Source organism: Hibiscus syriacus, unplaced genomic scaffold, assembly GCF_006381635.1.
Source record: "Hibiscus syriacus cultivar Baekdansim isolate YM2019G1 unplaced genomic scaffold, ASM638163v2 tig00116996_pilon, whole genome shotgun sequence".
NCBI classification, from domain to species: domain Eukaryota; kingdom Viridiplantae; phylum Streptophyta; class Magnoliopsida; order Malvales; family Malvaceae; genus Hibiscus; species Hibiscus syriacus.
The window spans coordinates 233,928-257,053 of record NW_024063512.1 but is presented as its reverse complement, the minus strand read 5'-3'; the positions used below and the strand labels follow the sequence as shown (position 1 = coordinate 257,053).

The window sequence follows — 23,126 nt, the reverse complement described above, 5'->3', positions numbered from 1 at the left end:
GAAAGTAACTAACTATATCTTGTCTCCTTTGCACATTTTCTAAGAGCGCTAGCATCTTGAGAATTTGTCACAATGAATACATTTACCAACTTCCCAATAGCTTCTTCAACAGCAGGAGCCCATGTATCACCATTGACTCAGGCAACACACTAGCATCAACAGAATGTGACTTCTGCACATCCTCTAGTCTCATTCTCTTAACCATGGAATCACGCTCCACATCCAAACGATTTTTCTGCAAAACACAAGTATGGATCATAGGTCGTCCTAGCATATATATATATATATATATATATGAACCCAAAAAGAGATACATATAACAAAGAGAAAGATTAAAAGATATGCTTTGTGAAGATGAAGGGAATTCTTGCCATCGGTAATTATTACACCCACAAGCCTATGCAAGGAAATAAGGCACACAGAGCCAGTGACAGTAGCGCAATTTCACTTCTAAAGATAGACATTATGTGCAAGGAAATACGCTTTTTAGACTAGTATTAAGCTTGAAAAAGAATTTTAAACAGAAGGAAAAAATGTATGCATCCAACCTAAAACCAATCGATAATGGGCAGTGGAGCCGAACTAGAATATAAGACCAAAAAAACCTAAATACTTCATAGGTGTGAGACAATATCTCTTAACATTCCCTATTTCATGTAACTAAGTTCAACAAGGGCCTACACGTAATTGACCTTATATGAGACTAGGCAAGAATAACATAACACACCTAAGTTCTAATACCATGTTAAGCATCCAACCTAAAACCAACTGATGATAAGTGAACATACCAACATGAATATAAAACCAAAGAAAACCGAAAACTTAATGGATGTGGAATAACATCAAAGACGACCAATTCTAAGGTTTTTCATTACAATCTGAACTGCTTGAAAACCTGAGAACAATAGAACACCCAAGCAAATGAAAATCCATGTTTAGCAGGTGGGGAAGAGAACAAGCAAAAACAGCATCCAAATTACAATATCATGTAACTATTCCATTGCTATGTCACTTTCAATAATCAAACCAGTACTTGATCATTCCTATAACCATTTGTTATAAACATGCTTTAGCATAACAACATCTGGATAGAATAGTTGGGCAAATGAGATGGCAGTTAAATCCCATCCCAATAACATGGAATTTTAAGTAATCAAATGATCGTAAATTCTTCAATTCAATTTTTACGATTACATTTATATTGAATTCAAAGATGAGAACAATCTTAGGTTTGAGAAGTGAACAAAATTCTTCAGGCAGAATATGACAAGCACAAACATAAAAAAGCAAAATAAAAATTATAATAAAAGGTTAGAGATCTTAGATTTGTACCTTTCGGAACTAGTACAACTTGAAATCCATCTAAACGATGTAATTAGATTTACAAACCAAATCCAATTCTCACTCCCCTAAAAATTGGTCCCTACAAAGACAATAATGCACAAAGTAATTTTTTTTTAAAAAAAAGGATGAGATATAAAACAACATATGAAATTAGTTCTCGACTTACATTTTAAACCCATCTAAGGTGAAAACTTCCAACATGTTTTGTATTCTTCTATCAAATGCAACAGCCCTTGTTTTAATCTTCGACAAGAACTTGCTTCTCAGCTCTACCCTGAGAATACAAAAAATGTTAGTGCTACACATAAGCCGCAGCTTATTAAGAGCAAGCATGAAAAAGATTCATGGACCAAGCTTATAGCCTCCTGCTAAAGTAACCAACCAGTAGCTACTGCGTTGGATTATAATAAAAGAAATTTATAAAAGAAAAGAAATAGGTGGAGATGGTCATTAAAAAATAAATTTCCTAATTGCAGGATTTAGATTATAAATTCATGATGAAAACATGAAATTACCACATCTACCAAAACATTGAAAACACTTGGATTATCAGAATGTAAAAGAGATTCAGTAGTTGGGTGGTTAGTCTGGGGGAGTGAATGGTCAGGTATAATTAACGTACAAAGAAAGCAGAACCAAATATCAAGGAAACTGTACTGAAACATCAATACCATGAAAGGAGGCTTTTTAAGAAAATTATAATTCTCCTCCTTTCACCTTGTTCTCGAAAACCTATGTATAACAATCAGAAAGTAATTATATCTTGCCTCCTTTTCGCATTTTCTAAGAGCGCCAGCATCCTGAGAATTTTCACAATGAATGCATTTAGCAACTTCCCAATAGCTTGGTCAACAGTAGGAACCCATGTATCACCATTGACTAGTGTATGCAGAGCATAATAACCACAAAACTGCAACAATTGCCAGAAAGTCATCAAGAATTACTTAATATGGAAACAGTGATACCTATGGTTGTAATTATAGAAAAAACTAAAAATGGAGAAAATTTCATAAGAAAAAGCCTCTAGAATCAAAAGAGATTTATGAGCAGACTAAAAAAAATTAAGTGATTTTTCCGGAATAAAAAAGAAGCTTCAACACAACTCGTGCAAGCAAATGTTCTTATACTATAAAATCCCTAAATTGCCTATACCATTAACAGAGAGATCTAGAGAAAGGAAAATCTGAAAAGCATTCAACATTCTGCAGCCAACACCAAATGAACAAGCCAATCTTTATTACCAAATAAAGATTTAGTTGTTTAGTTCCGAGTCGTAAGATGTGTGCTCAAAATTTTATGTAACAATTTTCCAGCACTCACCACATGAGCACCAATTGGACCTATAGGTGGTACGGTAAACGCAGTCGGATGCCTCTCAATTTCACGTAGAAGATGTAGCACTCCACCCCTACCAAAAGCTGTAACCAGTCCAAGAAAAGAAAATCAAGTTCAAAGTTGTCCTTAAAATGTTTAGGCGAATAAAAAAGCACAACATCCTCATTTCTTTCATGTAAAACAAATAAATAAATAAAACAAGAGTTGCCCAAACCCTGTTGGCTTGATGTAGACGAAGCTCACGAATTTGATGATCAATCTCACGCTGCTTTGTTTCATGGTACTTGATCTATAGAAGGGAAAATGGATCAGTGATGTGAAGGTCTTCAAGATGAAATTGTTTCTATAAGCTAAAGGAAATAAATCCTGAAATTACAAGAACATAATCTGCAAAGAAAAATAGAAATAAAGTCAATTTACATATGTCAAAACTATTCTCCACACAAATTTCACATGCAAAAAAAATTGTTTGTTTGTTTTTTATAAAAAAACACTACTTCATTAAGAAGTAATCAAAGACGGAAGAGTATCTTTAATATTGATTTAACCTGAGAATGTCCCATAATCTTGGAATGTTATAAAGCTGGACTTTTATTTCCCATGATCACTTATCCTCTAAAACCTTTTAACATCTAAACCAACTCCTCTTCACACAAATTGAACCTGTAAAATCAAAGCACACAAGAAAGTATAGTTTTGCATGCAAGTGTAAAATCAAAGCAAAATAGTTCTCAATAACTGTTAAACATAGAGAAGACTCTTGGAAGAAAAAACCCATCAAATATTGTCACAGTACGGTGTTCTGCACCATCAAATATTGCCATCAGGTCAATTACAAACCCACCTGAAATGTACGACTTTATTATGTCACATCTTAGATCAAAAACAAGAAATTATAAAAGGTGTGATTAAGAAATGTGCAACTACAGTTAGAAAACTGATTACACTACTGCAATACACATGATGACTTCTTTGTAAGTGACTTACTTTTATCCAAACAGCCACGAATTAGAAAAACTGTAGTATAATAGAAGATGAAAGAAAGTTAGAGGGGACATACAAAGAAAGAAAAAAATAGAACTAGCATAATGATTAGGTATCAGCATCTCATGTAGAACGAAGAAAAGGCAAAGGAAGAGTAAACAACTTGGGTAGAATGAGATCAAGGCAATGATCACAAGTTGATATCACAATGTATTTATAGACACTCTACACAAGGTATACAAACTTCACTGAGAAAATTAAAAAGAAAGTTACATACGAGCGGGAACTAAAGAGAAAATTACAAAAAACTTCGAACTATCAGATTAAATGTGAAGAAGATCACTAGTTTAAAAATAAAACAGAATGAAAGCTGCACCAACATATAATAAAATGATTTATTTTTAAAACTGGGGGAAAAAGCAAGTGTTATATACACATAATTCAGAAAAAATAATGAAGTATTATATTAAGTACATGATGACAGATCATGTACCAACAAGAAAACAACAAAATGCTGCAATTAAGAAACTTAAAGCATACTTAATTCTCAGGCCAAACACTCACATTGAAATGTTCAACCATCTCACGGAGGTCCTCCTTCTGGCTGGCAATTTTTCTACCTGTCAAATGCCTCAGATATATGACGATATAGAGCAAATTCCATAACCACTTTAGCACGGCAATCTGCAACCAAATCACCAATCAAAAGAAACTCATGACACATAATTAGTACAACACATACATATAATAAAATGATTTATTTTTAAAACTGGGGAAAAAAAGCAAGTGTTATATACACCTAATTCAGAAAAATAATGAAGTATTATATTAAGTACATGATGACAGATCATGTACCAACAAGAAAACAACAAAATGCTGCAATTAAGAAACTTAAAGGATACTTAATTCTCAGGCCAAACACTCACATTGAAATGTTCAAACAGCTCACGGAGGTCCTCCTTCTGGCTGGCAATTTTTCTACCTGTCAAATGCCTCAGATGTAAGACAATATAGAGCAAATATCATAACCACTTTAGCACAACAATCTGCAACCAAATCACCAATCAAAAGAAACTCATGACACATAATTAGTACAACACATACAGAACATTGGACATTAAAGCAAATTCGGAAGAAAATGATTCAAACCTTGACAATCTTTCAAAACAGTGGAGCTCGTAGAGTCAATAATCATGCATTCTATAATAATGTCACAATGAATGTATTTGGCATCTTCCCAATAGCTTGTTCAACAGCAGAAGCCATGTATCACCATTGACTAATGTCTGCAGCACAATAACCACAAAACTAACAACAAATGCCAGACGTCAACAATTACTTAATATGGAAACAATGATACCTATGGTTGTACCTATAGAAAAAAACTAAAAATTGAGAAACTTTCATAGGAAAAAGCCTCTAGAATCAAAAGAGATATACAACTCCTGCGAGCAAATGTTCTTTCACTATAAAAGTCTCTAAATAGCCTATACCATTAACAGAGAAATCCTGTGAAAGGAAAATCTGAAAAGCATTCAGCATTCTGTAGCCAACACCAAATGAACAAGCCGATCTTATATTAACAAATTAAGATTTAGTTCTTTAGTTCGTAGGCATAAGAAGTGTAGTCAAAATTTTCTATAGCAATTTTCCATCACTCACCACATGAGCACCAATTAGACCAATAGGAGGCACGGTAAATGCACAGTGATGCCTCTTAATTTCACATCGAAGACATAGCACTCTCCATCACCACCAAAAGCTGTAACCTGTCCAAGAAAAGAAAATCAAGTTCAAAGGTGACCTTAAAAGGTTTAGGGGAACAAAAAAACACATCATCATCATTTCTTTCAAGTAAAACAAATAAATAAATAATAAGAGTTGTCGAGACCCTGTTGGCTTGATGCAGACGAAAGCTCACGAATTTGATGATCAATCTCACCCTGCTTTGTTTCATGGTACTTAATCTATAAAAGGGAAAATGGATCGGTGATGTGAAGATCTTCCAGACAAAATTATTTCTATAAGCTAAGAGAGATAAATCCTGGAATTACAAAAACTTACTCTGCAAAGAAAAACAACAACAAAGTCAATTTACATATTTCAAAACTACTGTCCATACAAATTCGAAATAGCATATGGGACGGGAAATTTAAAAACCTGAAAGTCCTTTTGTATCACGAACAGTGTTGCTTGATGCATCTTGAGGCATTTTAACCTGTTAAACCTAATGGAATCAGGAAACCCATTGTTAAATGTTGAATAGACAGCTTAGGACTTTAAAAGGGCAGAGTGACCACTGACCAGGCGAAATGCATTAGTAGCGAATTGTAAGTACGCCCAAAAGCACAAGTAGAATTTATATAGTTTCATCATAATTAACATTAATGTAGGGTCTTTTCATCATAATTAACATTAATGTGTCCGTTGACACTTTCCTTCCCAAAATGGCCATTAAATCTAATTGTACCAAACAAGAAATAATAAATAAATAAATAATCATAATGAAAGACAATTAATGATTGACAGAAGCATGATACATATTTGCCAAGTCAACTCGCATCTTAGAAGCGCTGCATCATGTTGAAATTTTTTCCTATGCAAATCAAGAGGATATTGGCAAGCCTGCAATATAACAACCGAAGCAGAAAAAGGAAAAAGCTAATAAACTTCCAGAAACCTTAAAAAAGCCTTGAGGTAAGCCGCCAATCATTTCTTTCAGAATTCAAAATTAGGAGAAATGACATTATGATGAAGCAAAATGCCATATAACCTACAAAACAATCAGAAAAAGGTTCACATCACAATCCATAATTCCAAATATTAGAAAAGATTAGACGAGATTACAAAAAATATATATATGACTCTATTAAGGTCTTTCTTGACCTTAATCTCTTTCACGGTCCTTTCTCAAAACCCAGTTGGAACAAGGTTAGCCACCTCATTGAGACAAATTGTCAAATTCAGGGAAAATTGAACAACAGTGGAACTTACATCTAATCTTTCTCGAAAGGCTTTATAAGTATGCAGTTTTCTTAAAATTCTACGCTCTTTCTCCGGATACAACATCCTAAGATCACCAATTGATTCTGAATATCTGCAGAAAATCAAAAGTTAACATGGAATTCAACTGCTAGCAGATATTGGGGTATTTTCAAAGTGAAACATCGGAAATTAACCACCCCATACCGATTGTCCTCATGCATAAGTCTTTGATCCAGTCTCTTAAGTTTGGCATCTAGTTGCTCGGTTGTACTTCCATCCAAGTCTTCTATGCATCAATTTCACTCTCAAAACAAATGACAGAAGCCTTTCTGTAGCTCTCCTGCAATTTTGCAAAATATAACATGGGCTACAATTGGTTACTAAATCTAAGAAGGCATAAATATCAACCTTGATTTGAGGAAGAACCTTTTCTTTCATGACATTTTCGTAATGGACCCTATTCTGAAACAGAAACTTCAATTTCTGAATTCAAGTTTCCAGGCGATAGATACAGACAACAAAGAGAAAGATTAAAAGATATGCTTTGTGAAGATGAAGGTAATTCTTGTTGGTAATTAGTACACCCACGAGCACAAACATATGAAATTAGTTCTCAACTTACATTTCAAACCAAATTCAATTCTCACTCCCTTAAAAATTGGTCCCTACAAAGACAATAATGCACATACCAAGTAACTTCTTTAAAAAGGATGAGACATGAAACAACAAATGAAATTAGTTATCGACTTACATTTCAAACTCATCTAAGGTGAAAATCACCAACACATTCTGTATTCTTCGATCAAATGCAATACCCTTCCCCTGTTGTAATCTTCAACAAGAACTTGCCTTTCAGCTCTACCCTGAGAATACAAAAAATGTTAGTGCTACACATAAGCCCGCTACAATTGCTTCTTAAGAGCAAGCATGAAAAAGATTCATGGATGAAGCTCATTGACTCAGCTAAACTAACCAACCAGTAACCACTGCATTGGATTATAATAAAAGAAATAGGCAGAGAAGGTTGTTAAAAAATAAATTTCCTAATTGCAGGATTTAGTTAAAAATTCATGATGAAAACGTGAAATTACCACATCTAAGCCAACTCCTCTTCACACAAATTGAACATGTAAAAAAGGATTTAAAAGGAAAATTAACAGCAGTCAGAAGTGCTCGAATATAGAGTTTGAACCAATAATTAACTTGAGAATGTTTGGTAATCTTTGCTTGGCATGTTATAATGTTGTACCTTTTCATTTTCCATTGTCACTTATCCCCTAAAACCTTTACCATCTAAACTAAATCCTCACCACACAAAATAAACAAGTAAAAAAGTTTTTTTTTAAAAAAAAGAAAGATGACTGCAGTCAGAACTCAACTTGAAGAAGGAACCAGGCCCTTTCATTTTCCATGACCATTTATCTTCTAAATGTTTACCAAATACCAACTAAAGACAACATAGAAGGTTATCAACAACAACAACAACAACAAAACCCAATTCCCATATGCAATGGGGTAAGAGGGAGGTAGGGTAGTAGGCTGCCTCCAACGCCAGGTTGAGAGTAGCTTCCTTGGAAGACCTCCGGCAGTCAGGAAATTAAAAATATAGATAAAATGCAATGCATGTATAAATAAATACATAAATACATAGTTGAACAGTATTCATATGCAGTCATTAATATCATATGCGCGTTTGTATTATAAAAATCATAATTCAGTACCAAAGAGTCAAAATGGAAAAGCAAATTCAAATTCATATAAATTTATTAATCTGTAAACTTTCTCATACATCTTCATTAATCTTCTTCATTGCATCCATTTCTACTGAGAGATGTTCTGATAAAGTGTTTTCCTTATCCTTCAAACTGAAAGGTAAAATATTTTAACGGTCAAATAGATCTAGAATAACTAAGTGGTAACAGGGGATAATGAAAAAGTGAATAACTTAGTGAGCATTGCATTGACACTATCAACAACATATTCAAGTATTTTTATTTGTTCCTCTATTTCTGATTCCTCAGCTTGCAGAGCAACAAAAGAAAAAAAAGAATCCTATCTTCCTCTAAAGTATACTAGAATTAAACAAGACATTCACCTATCATTTTATATTAACAGATTAAACTAGTTGTCTAACAACTAGATAAGGAATAATAAAAAAATAAGGATCTAAACAAAAGAGAAGCAACATGGTAGAGCTATTTTCAGTTGGATGGAGAAAGTTAGTCTAAAATACACCAAGGACGATCCTAGTTTAACAGTTCTTTAAATTAGTACATCAAAAGGCAAAGTTTCTAAACCAAAACATCTTTCATACTTGCAATTGTTAAATATAAGAACAGAAGTTTGGAAAGCATTAATCACAAAAAAAAATATTGCTACCAGTGAAAAAGGTTAACATGAAATAGAGTGTAAGATCTTATTTTTCTATGTTCTTTCATGCATAAAAATAGCTATATTTCTAATTGAACTCAGAATACAGTTATTCTTCACAAAATATCAAATTAAAACATGCACAAAAAACATGAATATTATATAAGAAAAATCATTATTTAACATAAATGTTATTTCAAAATGAATTGTACCTCATCAGCAGTCAAAAAATAAATACTAACAAGTCACGTTGAAGAAAAAACCATGAAAGACCTGTGTATGATTCTCCTGAATATCATGAACTTGTTCTTCATGCATCCTAACATCATTCAACATCTTGTGTATTTGCTGAGTGCCACAGCGATGCTCTTCTTCAAGCTCAAGCTTTTCATTTCTTGCTTATGATGAACAAGAGATGAAAATTTAGTAATTAAAAACAAGCAAACAAACAAAACTTGAACGTAAATTCAAAAGGCAATGTTTCTAAAACAAAACATCTTTCATACTTGCAATTGTTAAATATAAGAACAGAAGTTTGGAAAGCATTAATCACAAAAAAAAAAATTATATTGCTACCAATGAAAAAGGTTAACATGAAATAGTGTAAGATCTTATTTTCTATGTTCTTTCATGCATAAAATAGCTATATTTCTAATTGAACTCGGAATACAGTTATTCTTCACAGAATATCAAATTAAAACATGCACAAAATACATGAATATTATGTAATAAAAATCATTATTTAACATAAATGTTATTTCAAAATGAATTGTACCTCATCAGCAGCCAAAAAGTAAATACTGACAAGTCACGTTGAAGAAAAAACCATGAAAGACCTGTGTATGATTCTCCTGAATATCATGAACTTGTTCTTCATGCATCCTAACATCATTCAACATCTTGTGGATTTGTTGATTGCCACGGCGATGCTCTTCTTCAAGCTCAAGCTTTTCATTTCTTGCTTATGATGAACAAGAGATGAAAATTCAGTAATTAAAAACAAGCAAACAAACAAAAAATTGAATGTAAATTCAAAAGGCAAAGTTTCTAAAAAAAACATCTTTCATACTTGCAATTGTTAAATATAAGAACAGAAGTTTGGAAAGCATTAATCACAAAAAAAAATTATATTGCTACAAATGAAAAAGGTTAACATGAAATAGAGTGTAAGATCCTATTTTTCTATGTTCTTTCATGCATAAAAATAGCTATATTTCTAATTGAACTCAGAATACAGTTATTCTTCACAGAATATCAAATTAAAACATGCAAACAATACATGAATATTATGTAAGAAAAATCATAATTTAACATAAATGTTATTTCAAAATGAATTGTACCTCATCAGCAGTCAAAAAGTAAATACTAACAAGTCAAGTTGAAGAAAAAACCATGAAAGACCTGTGTATGATTGGCTGTCCCTTTTTTCCCATATGTATGGGGTAAGGGGGAGGTAAGATAGTAGGCTGCCCCCAACACCAGGTTGAGAGCAGCTTCCGTAGGAGACCTCCAAATTATGAAATGCCCTCCGTGGGACTTGATCCCACGACCTCAAGGTTTAGAACCTCAAGGAGACCTGTGTATGATTCTCAACATCAATCTACAGTACGTAGAATGCAAATTTTCAAATATGTGTGTAATTAAGCACACAAGAAAATATAGTTTTGAATGCAAGTGTAAAATCAAAGAAAAATGGTTCTCAATAATTGTTAAACATGGAGAAGACTCTTAGAAGAAAAAACCCATCAAATATTGTCACAGTATGGTGTTATGCACAATCAAATATTGTCATCAGGTCAATTCCAAACCCACCTGAAATGTATGACTTTATTATGTCACATCTTAGATCAAAAAGAAGAAATTATAAAAGGTGTGACTAGGAAATGAGTGAGTACAGTTAGAAAACTGATTACACTACTGCAAAACACATAATGACTTCTTTGTAAGTGATTACTTTTATCCAAACAGCCACGAATTAGAAAAACTGGTTTATAAGAGAAGATAAAGGAAAGTTCGAGGGGACATATAAAGAAAGAAAAAATAGAACTAGCATAATGATTAGGTATCAACATCTCATGTAGAACGAAGAGAAAGACAAAGGAAGAGTACACAACTAACAACTTGGATAGAATAAGATCAAGGAAATGATCACAAGTTTGATATCACAATGTAGATATGGACACTCTACACGGGGTACACAAACTTCACTGAGAAAATTAAAAAGAAAGTTACATACGAGTGGGAACTAAATAGAAAATTACAAAAAACTTCGAACTATCAGATTCAGTGTGAAGAAGATCACTAGTTTAAAAATAAAACAGAATGATAGTTGCACCAACATATAATAAAATGATTTGTTTTTAAAACTGGGTCAAAAAAAAACAAGTGTTATATACACCTAATTCAGAAAAAAAAAAATGAAGTATTGTATTAAGTACAGGATGACAGATCATGTACCAACAAGAAAACAACAAAATGCTGCAATTAAGAAACTTAAAGCATGCTTAATTCTTAGGCCAAACACTCGCATTGAAATGTTCAACCAGCTCACGGAGGTCCTCTTTCTGGCTGGCAACTTTTCTACCTGTCAAATGCCTCAGATTTAAGACAAGATAGAGTAAATACCTTAACTACTTTAGCACTACAATCTGCAATCAAAAGAAACTCATGACACATAATTAGTACAACACATACAGAACATTTGACATTAAAGAAAATTCGGAAGAAAATGATTCAATCCTTGACAATCTTTCAAAATAGTGGAGCTCGTAGAATCGGTAATCATGCGTTCTATAATAATGGTATCGCCGAAAATATCTGGCTTAAAAGAATCAACTCCTTCATTTTTAATATCCACTTGAACAGTCGCATAATTGAGAATTAATATATATATCAGATATATCAAACAGATTACCCGTCACTAAGCCAAACAATTAAAAGCAAAAGAAGAAGAAGAAGAAGAAGAAGAAGAAACCTGCAGACAGTTTTATAAATCCCTTCAACTTCGAAGCGCTTTGAGTTTCTCTACCGCTGCTGCCGAACGCTTTACATAAATCAGTCAGTATCGCGTTCTTCCCTCCTAAGGACACAAAAAAAAAACCAAAAAACAAACATGTCGCTCGTATCATATTCCAAGAAATTTATTAACATGAATCAAATACACAATTTATATATATAGAGAGAGAGATGAGATATGTACTTCCGTTTTAACCGGTAATGAAATTAACCCACTCGCCGAGTTCGATTTCAAGACTACTATGGCACATAAAGTTCTCCAACCTTGTCCTTCTAATAGTATCCGACCCAGATCTTTGAGCACCACCGGAGAAAACCCTAGAATTACTCATGGTTGTATACTGGGGTTTAGCGATCACCAATCACAATTCGCAAGAAACAATAAATTTGAAGCTCTGAAAAGAGATCGTACAAAGAGACTTGCCCTCGACTCTTCGGGATTGAGGCGGGAAAGAGGAAGTAATATAATGTGATACCCGTGTCTATCAAGTAACGCAGAGCAACGAATCTATTTATAAATGCATCAAGATCAATTTATAACCGTTGTGGGTACTTTAACTTTTAAGTCGGTTTAGTTGATGTTGGGCCTGGTTGAGCCCTAACCTTTTTTTAACAACAATGAGTCAAATTTAGACACGAACCAATCCACATATATAAAAGATATTGTTGTGCTATTTTGAGGTCTTGAATTCGAACATCATAAATGTTAGCGATAAAAATATTAAATGTAAAATAGTTAAGAATTATCCTTGAATAATACTACTTTGTAATTACCTCATATTAATTAAAAAAAGCAATAGGCTCAAATCAACTTGACAGGAAAATATGCATGAAAACCTTCTCTCTTTTTTACATGTCAAAGAATAAATAAATAAATTTTCAAATTTAAATTTTATATTTAATATCAATAAATATATTTTTTTTTACTTTTTTTAGGTATAATGACAAAAATAATATCTAATGTTTGATTATATGGTCATTTTGTCCCTTAACGTTTCATTTTGAGACAAAAAAAATTCTTGCATTAATAGAAATCGCTAGTCAACAAACGGTCAATAAATGAAGCTGGTTGCATGTACAAGTGCACAAAATACTGACGTAACACATCTATAACAACATAACACGTTATCCAAAAATATCACGTCAACAAATATTTATACACATGATAGCATATCATTTTGACACATCAGCAACATGCCACATCATCTTACCACATCAACATTTGTAAACTTAAATTTATTTCGTATGATTATTTTTAAACATATTAATTAGAACAGATCAAATGATAACAAATGTCATCATATGATTGATTTAAGAATAAAAGGGAGTAAATCAAAATTTGTAAATTACTAAGTCTTGAACGTGAGTCTTGTAGATAAGGGTGTAAATGAATAGAACGTTCGGTGAACCGTTCATGAACTGTTCGTATAACGTTTATTTATTTTTGTTTATTAAACTAAATAAATGAGTATGAACAAATTTTTTATATTCGTTTAATAAACGAACAAACAAGAACAGAGGTGTGTTTGGTTCGTTTATGTTCACGAACAAGCTCGTTTATAGGTTCATGAAAAAGCTCGTATTATATGTTCATAAACAAGCTCGTTTAATTTTTTACATTTTAAATATTAGTAAATATACATACTAAATTAAATACATGGTAAAATTTGGAGTTTAAACTATGAATCTTAAGAAGTTTAATCACCAATTGTATAATTTACCAAATTTCCCTAATTGTAACACAAAAACCCTTTTCCTTATCCTCTCTTTTTCTTTTCCAGCCGTTCATCTATTTCGAGCTTCCTTTCCTCTCTTTTTTTACGATATTTATCAACACCTAAACTATCATGTGTTAAGATTTATCAAATCATAAACTTCCGTTAATCTATTTACAGGAGTTTTCATTATTGGGTTTGTAAGATTTCCCTTTGTTTCATTAATGTTTCTCCTTGTGGTAATAATCAGATAAGATTTCATTGTTAGATTCATGCTTATCTCCTTTTTCTCTTTTTCTTTTGATAAAATCTTGTTATTAGAATTTCAGCTTATTTCATCGGCTGTCTCTTTGACTTCTGCAACTCATTCTCCTTCACTTTCTTCTTAGAAAATTGAAAAGGTATTATAATCCCTCAGATTCACTTTATTCTTATAAAATTTGTTTATAATCTCTTTCTATAAGATTTATTTCTAATCTCACTAAAGTCGCAGAACCCCTAATGTAATCTAGAAAACGAATTTTATAATGTAAATTCACGTGATTGATAATATGAACTAATTAATATTGGAAAGTTGTATAAATTTAATATAGATGAGAAATTTCATTCTTATTATGAATTATCAATTTGCTCTAATTCCATTTGGGGGGGGGGGGAATATTGCACAAACCATATTCCATTTTATAATGTAAACTCTTTACATGCTTGTGTTTCATTATTAAATCCATAAATATTGTTTTGATTATGCATTTGTGCTTTTTATCCCAAGTATTTTTGTTTCTATTGTAATTTCAAATATTTACATATTTTGTCTCTTCAGTAAAACATATGTGTCGTGTGAACCTAAAACTACTCTTGTTTGTATAATTTAATTTTATCTTGCAATTGAATTTATGCACCAGGTGGTGATTTTGTTTTATTTTTTATTCTGTTTGTTTGGTAACATTTATGAACATATATAAACGAATATGTTCGCGAATGTTATACGAATGCTAAACGAATATGTTCGCGAACTTTAAATGAACCTAAACATTAAACGAGTGATAAACAAACATGTTCACAAATGTAACACCCCAAACATTTGGTCAGTGACCAAAATATAAGGAATTAAAATTTAATGGTTTAAGTAGAATAATTGAATAATTCAAGGTCTAATTTTGGAAATTTTGATTAGGAATTGTTATCAAATATGATATATTGGAGGGGCATTATGGTCTTTTTGAATGAAAATAATATTATATTCCTTTTTAAAGGCATATATATCACGTGTGGTAAAGGAGGAAAGAAAAATCTGGAACCCCTTTGTTATATTCTCTTCCCGTGAGCTCCATTTCTATGGTAAGTGATTTCAAGTTGTTTGTTTGTTCAAATTTCGGTTTGCTTGTGAAGACTTGGGTGGTGTATAAGCTTAAGGGAAGCTTTAGGTGGAGTAAAACTAAAAGATGAGTGAAATAATGACGAATATATATAATGAGTTTTTAAGGGAATTGTTAAATAATGACGAATATATATAATGAGTTTTTAAGGGAATTGTTGATATGGTTTAGTTTTTGGATTTCTATTGATAAATTTGACCTGTCAAGGGTCTAATTAATGAGTTAGAAGGATTATAAATGATTAAGAACTTGTTAGCAAAAATGGTGTGATTTTGAGATTCAAGTGTTATAATGAGATTTTGGATATTTAGAAGTATTAAATTGAGATAAGTTGGTTTTGATTAATGAAGTTGAGTTTAAAGGCATAAAAGAGATAAAAGTAGGATATTTGGGTAAGTTTTGGTTAATTTTCGAAATTAAAATGGTAAATTCAGGGTAAGGGTATCAGTACTGGAAGAACAATACTGATACTTCAAGGCGATACCATAGAAGGGAAGTATCGGTACTATAGGAGAGGTATCGTATTAGTGCGCCTAAAATGATGAATTAGATGCTTCTTTCATCTTAAGTTATTAATGATTGGTTATAAGTAATATTAACTGTGATATTCATTTTGATTGTACTTGTGTAGACATCGAACAAAGACAAATTCCGGACGACTCGATGTTATAGATTATTGATCAAAAGTGATAAAGATTTTGTTTGGGAATTCAGTGAGGCAAATGTGAGTGCAACTCATTTGTTTTATATTAGATTCGAGGGCGACTTGCGATAAGCCAACCTCAAAGTTTTCGATCGGAGACCATTCAATTCCTTTTATGTTATATTTTATAATGTTTTATTCAAGTTATATTACTTAAGCTATGTTTTGATGTTTATGTGTACATGATTATAAAACTGTGATATGTGAATAAGTGTATATAAAAATACCCGATGTGAAAGTGCCTATGTGAACAATATACACTTTGAATAATGAAATGATAAATAATTATGTAGTTAAAAGCCCAAGGTATATGTATGAGGACTAGAGGTATAGTTGGCATGCCAAGAGTTGAGGGTTATATGTGGTCTTTCGGGACAAAACTATGTGATCATTTGGGGGGGGGGAATATTTAGCACTTCGGTGCAAATTATGTGAGTTGTGGTAACAACATTAGTGCACAACCTCAATGTACTCAAATATCTAGAATTCTCAATATTATACATTGGGCATTTGAAAACAAAGTTATATAAATCGAACATTGTATAAAAATATACATTCTTGTTATGAAAAGCAATTTGAATCCCTTAAGAAATGTTTCTATGAAATAAATAAAGATTTCGTTTTCAAAGTTTTATTTAGCTCGTACTTGCCTCACTAAGTTAACGACTTAGCGTGTGATTGTTTCACATGTAGGTTTAAAGAAAACATAATGTTAAAGCTAGTCGAGGATAGCATACTCCCCCGAATATCATACCAAAACAATTTAAATGTAGGTTTCTTGTTATTTTGTAAACTGTTGGCATGTACTACAAGTTTAAATTGAAATTCTCTGATCTATTTTGTAAACTTATAGTTTTTTGTATTTATGTAAATAATTAAGGGTTTATTTAAATATGAATGTAAGTTTTATTATTTACTTTAATTCAAGAGTTCCACCATTTTAATACGAATAATAGTTCAAATTTTCTCCTACTTTTAATAGTCAATGATTTGAAAAGAAAATGTGACATCTCGGACTCGTATTTGGGTCAGTTACGGGTTAGGGGTGTTACAACAAACGTTTAACGAACACATACGTGAACGTTAAATGAACAAACATGAACACCTTCAAAAATGAATAAACGAACACGAACATGATATTAAAAAAATTAAATAAACACAAACCGAATATAAACACCTTTAAAAATAAACAAATTAACACGAACACAATTTTATTCGTTCAAGCTCGGTTCATTTACGCCCCTACTTGTAGATTAAGGCATAACACCTTACCACTAGGACAATATATAATGTTAATTTTACAAGAATATTTATTTATGTCATACGCATTGATTTATACCTTTTAACTTGGATATTGATATGTTTTCCTCGAAAATAATATTTATAATTTATAATATTCTATAATTAGTTACAAGTTAAAAATTACGTATATAATCCTTTTAATCTTTAGTTAGATTAATATTTTAATAATATAATTAAAAATTATTGGTTTTACAATTAATATTTTAATAATGTAATTAAAAATTTATTTAATATTTAATACTTTAATAATATAAATAAAAAATATTTTTTACAGTTTATATTTTAATAATCTAATTACAAATTAATTTTTATGAAATTTAAAATTTAAAGAATGATATACGTAATTAATTTTTAATTAGATATTCAAAATATTAATTGTAAAAAGATAAATTTTAATTATATTGTTAAAATATTGATTTTTTAAAAAAAAATTAAAAAGAAAAGACCCATCCAATTTTATTTAAATTATTTTTCTGGAATATGATGACGATGATAAGGGACTCATTAAAAAACCACCATAAACCTAAATAGAGAAAAAGAGTGTACCTTAACATAATCGAATACAGCGAATCCAATCACAAACTAGACATCCATATCAAAATAACAAGTGCCAAAACCAAAAACAAAACTTGGCACTGAAACAATTTCACCATAACACAACACCAAACCAGATGAAAAATTGAAACACATGCTAGTTGGCAGTCTACACATATGGGTATAAAGTCAACCAAGTAAATGGAACACTGCACCATTCCACAAACAGTACACAGATTGTAGGCGCCACTCCAACCATGCGCCCAAACCCCCATAATCTGGTTTCGCTGCACATAAACCAGATTTATCAGTCCGGTCACCTCAGAAGGGTCGACAACCCAACCCGATCAACCGTTCAAGTTCATCCCTAAAATTAAAAGGTATAAACCAATGCGTATAACATAAGTAAAGAATATTGTAAAATTATATCAACTTAGCATGTTGTTCTAGTGGTAAAGCATTAAGCCTTAACCCATGAGACCTAGGTTTAATACCTTGTAATTGCAAATTTTGATTCCGTTCTTATTTTTAAACCAATCATACGATCTAATGTAATTAAAAATAATCATATAATATAAATTTAAATTTAAAAGTGCTAATGTGGTGTGATGATGTGGCAAAATGACATGTCATCTTGTGTATGAGTATTTGTTGAGAAGGCATTTTTGATGACATGGCATGATGATATGGATATGCCACATCAGTATTTTATCCAAGTGTACATGCTAAGTCAACTTTATGTATTGACCGTTTGTTGACTAATAATTTTCATTCATGTAAGAGTTTTTTTTTTTTGCTCAAAATGAAACGTTATAGGCCAAATTTCTCTAAAAAGAATTGGAACAAAATAAGCATATAGTCAAACGTTAGGTACTACTTTTGTAATTATACCTTTTATATATATATATATTAAAGACTTCCATCCTCAAAATTTTACGTATTAAAATCATTTATGTTTATATGTTTTATTTTTTTTAGGTTTTTTATCTCTTAATCGAATAGAGTAATAACACACATAATTATTCAAAAATTTGAGATAACATATGAGAGCTAATCTATGGCTCAATTGAGAATATGATTAAATTTATTAAATAAAATATAGATCAAAACGAAAAGGAATTAAATCCAATTAAGCATAAAAGAAGATTTTTGAGTTGAAATTAAAAAAAATTAATAATAATAATAATATAAAAAAATCATAATTATTTTCTCTTAATTTCTTATCATACAATATGATTAAGGAGAAGAAATTGAGTAGCTTATCCATCCTTTCATTCTCTCCCAAATTTTCTCCAATATAAAATTTTTTATTTTAGAGAATTTTTTTCCATTTGATCAACCTCTTGATAATACAGAGATAAAATTTATTTTAATAGATTTTAAAAGTTTCAAAATAAACTTATCATCATCATCTTTAAATTAAACTTTATCAATACTATTTTTTTTCTTGAAAGTTGATGTGATTTTATATTTTTCTTCAAAAACTTGACTTTTCAACTCATGTTATGGGTCCTTGATTAGTGATAAACATCATTAACACTCTTCAAATATACTTTGTCATAATAATATTAATTCAAATATGACATGAGAAATTAAAAACAAAAACACTTGAAAATTCTACTAAATAAAAAGAAAAGTCACTTTTCCTATATCTATTTTTTCCGCCATTTTAAAATAAACCAAAAAAAAAAATCAATATTAACATGCTACTATGAGCTTTTATACTAAAGAATCGTCAATCGCATCAGCAGTCCCAACATGGCCCACATTACCTCCATTACCTACACTTTCTAGTAGTTTCTTCTTGGGTCTGGCTTCTTGCGACATCATCACAATATCCCTCATCGACGACCATTCTGTCATCCAACTGGTGCATAGCAATCAGAGTCGGCTATTAAGGGGTGCAACTTGAGCAACCACTAACCCACATTTTTATAGGGTCCTTATTTTTCTATCATATATATATATATATATATATTATAATTGAGTTTTTTTATTCTTTAATTTTATTTTTAATATTTATAATTAAGGCCCTTAATTTAGAGATCCTACGGTCAATTGCTTTTTCGAACATTCTCTGATCTTGAAATGATTCATTAACATACTTCTAGTATCTTGCACAAACCTTCTTGGGGTAAAAAATCGGTTATCTGAATTTCCTAAGCAAAACTAGCATTTTCCATACACATAAGTAGTTTCATCAGATCAATATCTTTTTCAGAGTTATTAACCAACTTCCAGGGTAATTCTTGTCATTTTACAACATAAGGGTATATTCGTAATTTTACCAAATCGGAGTATTCTCATAATTTCTCGTCTAAGTACCTTTAACATTTAACCTTTGATGATATAAAATATAAGTTACATATCCAGGGTTGATTCCTTTATCACTAATTACAGAACTTGTAATTTAATTCTAACAATCCCTCAATTTCTTATATTAGTCATACGAGTCGTATTCAGTTACCGAATTTTTACCGCATTCATATCGAGTGTATGAATTAATTACAAACCCTAATCAGACCAAACATATTCATTCATGCATTTACCAAAACCAACATGTTCCATAAAGCATGAAAATGTAGTAATGTATTACCTCGATTTCTGTGCAATACTAATCAACCATTAAATTCCATTCGAATGCCCTCGATCCTTAATTTAACTTCCAATAATTCCTCAAATACATAACAATATAAATTTCATAAAAAAATGAGCTTAATTATGAAAAAAATGGATCGAATCGGATGATAAATCAGTGAAAACAGCTTATTGGGTTCGAATTTGGTGAAACAAACCCCAAAAACAGACTCAGAACATCAAAAAACTTCATAATAGGTATACCCGGAAAAAGTCAACGGTCGTTCAATGGCCGGTCAACACTGGTCAAAGTTCTGGTCAACATCGGTCAATGGTCAACGGTCAACGCTGGTCAATGGGTCAACGGTTCGGGCCGGTCAGTCGGGTTGTGTTGAACCGGGTTGGGTTGAACCGATCAAACCGGTTTTCTTTCTTCTTCTTTTTTTGCTGTCAGACGAAGCCCACTCTCAAGGGGTGGCGCGTGGGGCGCGTGAACAGTGTTACGGTTCCAAAAAATTCCATAAAATTTTCTAAAAATTGTTTTAAGGCATTTTGAGACAGTTACTAAGCTCGGTTCACAATTTTGAACGGTGGAGAGCTCGATTTCGAAACGTTTGAAACTTTGACTTTCTCACCCTCCACGCGCCGGCGATGACGGAGACATGGAGGACACCGACGGACTAGGAATGATGCAAGGAACAATATGGTGTGGGAGGTATCGAAAACCGGGTGGTCGAATTGACGTGAATCGACGAAAAACCAACGGAGATTGAGTTAAAACCGACGATACTTCTGATTGAAATTAACAACAAACGACGCTGATTCATGACGATAGGTTTGAGGGATTTTGTTCATCAGTCGACAACGAACACGATGGTGGTTTCGGTTCGTCGAACGGAGGTCGGATGATGAGTAGATCGGAGTTTAAAAGAGGGTTGAGGGGAAGGGAATAATGGAAAATTCTGCATAAACATACGGAGACAAGGTTTATAATTCTCTCCAAAATAAAAATGGTTAAACTATGAGTTTAGTCACTGAATTTTCTGCACTTCCTAAAATGGTCTATCAACTTTGAAATTTTTCAATTTCTCCTTCCAAAATACCAATTAAATCTAATACTTTATAATTTCTTAATTTTAGCCCCTAAATTAGGGTGTGACAACAAATAAGGATCATAAAAGGGCTCAATGGATCACCTTGTCTTAGGCCTCTTGTTGAATGAAAAGAATCACTGAACTTGCCATTTAAGATAACCGAGAAAGATACGGAAGAGATATAGGTCATAATCGAGTCAATCCATCCATCGGAAAAACCCATCTTGCGCATAATGCCATTAATGAAAAACCATTCCACATGGTCATACGCTTTGCTTATGTCAAGTTTAAGGGCTAAGGAACCGTTTCGGCCAGTGCGTCTCCTTGAAAGAATGTAAAATCTCATAAGCAACAATAATATTATCGGTTATGAGCCTCCAAGGAATGAAGGCACTTTGTGCTTCGTCTATACATGAATGCATAATTGTCGAGATAATTTTGTACAGGACGTTACAAAGACTTATTGGCGAAAATGAGTCATTCTTCTTGGATTTTGTACCTTTAGAATAAGAAAGATACGAGTATGGTTGATGTTTACAAGAGGGAATTCACCCTTGAGAGTGGCCGAAGATAATAGATTTTAAGATTTAGAATTTATAATTATTTAAATATATTAACTCATTCAAATTACATAGATATATCCGTAAATTAATTTTTTTTACTGTCAATACATAAAATAACAATCCTATATTTATACATAAATCCAGATTGTATGAATTTTATGTAACTAATAAGGAGAGCGTATGCCAGCCAACCTTCTATATGTGAATATGATACCTTTTGAAGAGCATGTGATTAATTAATTCAAATAATTACTAAATAAACCTTCTCCTAACCAAATTTAAATGTCCAATTATGTATTAGGGAAGTTTCTCATTCTGATATGGAACTTCCATTCTTGGCAATTATTGTAAATATTAGGCAAGTTCAAGGCATTTTTGGCAACCGATTCAAATTTAATTTCATTATGGAGTTAGTTTTTTTATTTATAAAATAAAATCCAATGATTTCTTTCATACGAGAAAAAGCTTATAAAGTAATTGCTAGCTATGCATACAATTAAATTTAGAGAAAATAAACTCAGTGATCGGAAATGCCTTATAATATACAATTTTAACTAATTTTTTTTGGATTTGCCAAAATGACCAACAAAATCGCAACGCGAACTCCAATTTTTCAACTCAGTTTCTAGATTCGCAACGCGATAGTCCAAAATCGCAACGCGATAATGGAAATTCGCAACGCGAAAGTCAAATTTGCAACTTAATTATCTTGGCCACCGAAAGGATGTTCACTTGGTTAAATGTGTTCAAACTTTCAAATGTTAAATGTTTTAACTTAGCATTGGAAACAAGTGTTGATAATACTCAATCCCACATAGTATTGGAAACACTATTGAGAATGAGTATTTAAGGCTTGGATTTCTCACTTCCTTGTTGAGTGAAAGAGAACAAGGGTGACTCTCGCGCACCGCCGTTGCCGCCCGTCCGGTCGTGGTCGTAGTCGTGGTAATACGTGTCTTCGACACGTCCGCGCGGATACTATCTTTTTAGAGAAAATTCTTAAGAAACAAATGCATTGCGATTTTGGACTATCGCGTTGCGAATTTCGACTATCGCGTTGCAAATTTGACTTTCGCGTTGCGAATTTGTTGGTCATTTTGGTAAATCCAAAAAAAGTTGGTTAAATTCGTATATTATAAGGCATTTTTGGTCACTGAGCTTATTTTCTCTTAAATTTATTAACAAATCTATCAATGGATTGGTTCAAGTGGTAAGCAACTTGATATCGC

The 23,126-nt window shown here is 31.9% G+C and overlaps 2 long non-coding RNA genes across 13 annotated transcripts; both read right to left on the bottom strand.

The window, feature by feature from the left end:
* Positions 1–2,111: 2,111 nt before the first annotated feature.
* LOC120193776 lies at positions 2,112–10,023 on the bottom strand. Of its 11 annotated transcripts, none has more exons than XR_005522897.1 (20): positions 9,794–10,023; positions 9,292–9,412; positions 8,438–8,513; positions 7,400–7,511; positions 7,271–7,313; positions 7,057–7,131; positions 6,853–6,988; positions 6,658–6,760; positions 5,824–6,436; positions 5,555–5,630; positions 5,326–5,432; positions 4,813–4,949; positions 4,590–4,645; positions 4,228–4,347; positions 3,667–3,696; positions 3,228–3,523; positions 3,056–3,066; positions 2,894–2,968; positions 2,665–2,762; positions 2,112–2,254 (listed from the first exon to the last, which is right to left on the bottom strand). It is a non-coding gene; the product is annotated as an uncharacterized LOC120193776 (long non-coding RNA). The 11 variants fall into 11 exon arrangements; XR_005522898.1 differs by lacking the exon at positions 3,056–3,066 and having other exon boundaries at positions 3,228–3,342; positions 3,476–3,523; positions 9,794–10,022; XR_005522895.1 differs by lacking the exon at positions 3,056–3,066 and having other exon boundaries at positions 4,813–4,971.
* A 1,332-nt stretch (positions 10,024–11,355) lies between these two features.
* On the bottom strand, positions 11,356–12,528 carry LOC120193778. Of its 2 annotated transcripts, none has more exons than XR_005522903.1 (3): positions 12,446–12,528; positions 12,218–12,351; positions 11,356–12,097 (listed from the first exon to the last, which is right to left on the bottom strand). It is a non-coding gene; the product is annotated as an uncharacterized LOC120193778 (long non-coding RNA). The 2 variants fall into 2 exon arrangements; XR_005522904.1 differs by having other exon boundaries at positions 11,356–11,602; positions 11,993–12,097; positions 12,218–12,500.
* Positions 12,529–23,126: the final 10,598 nt, after the last annotated feature.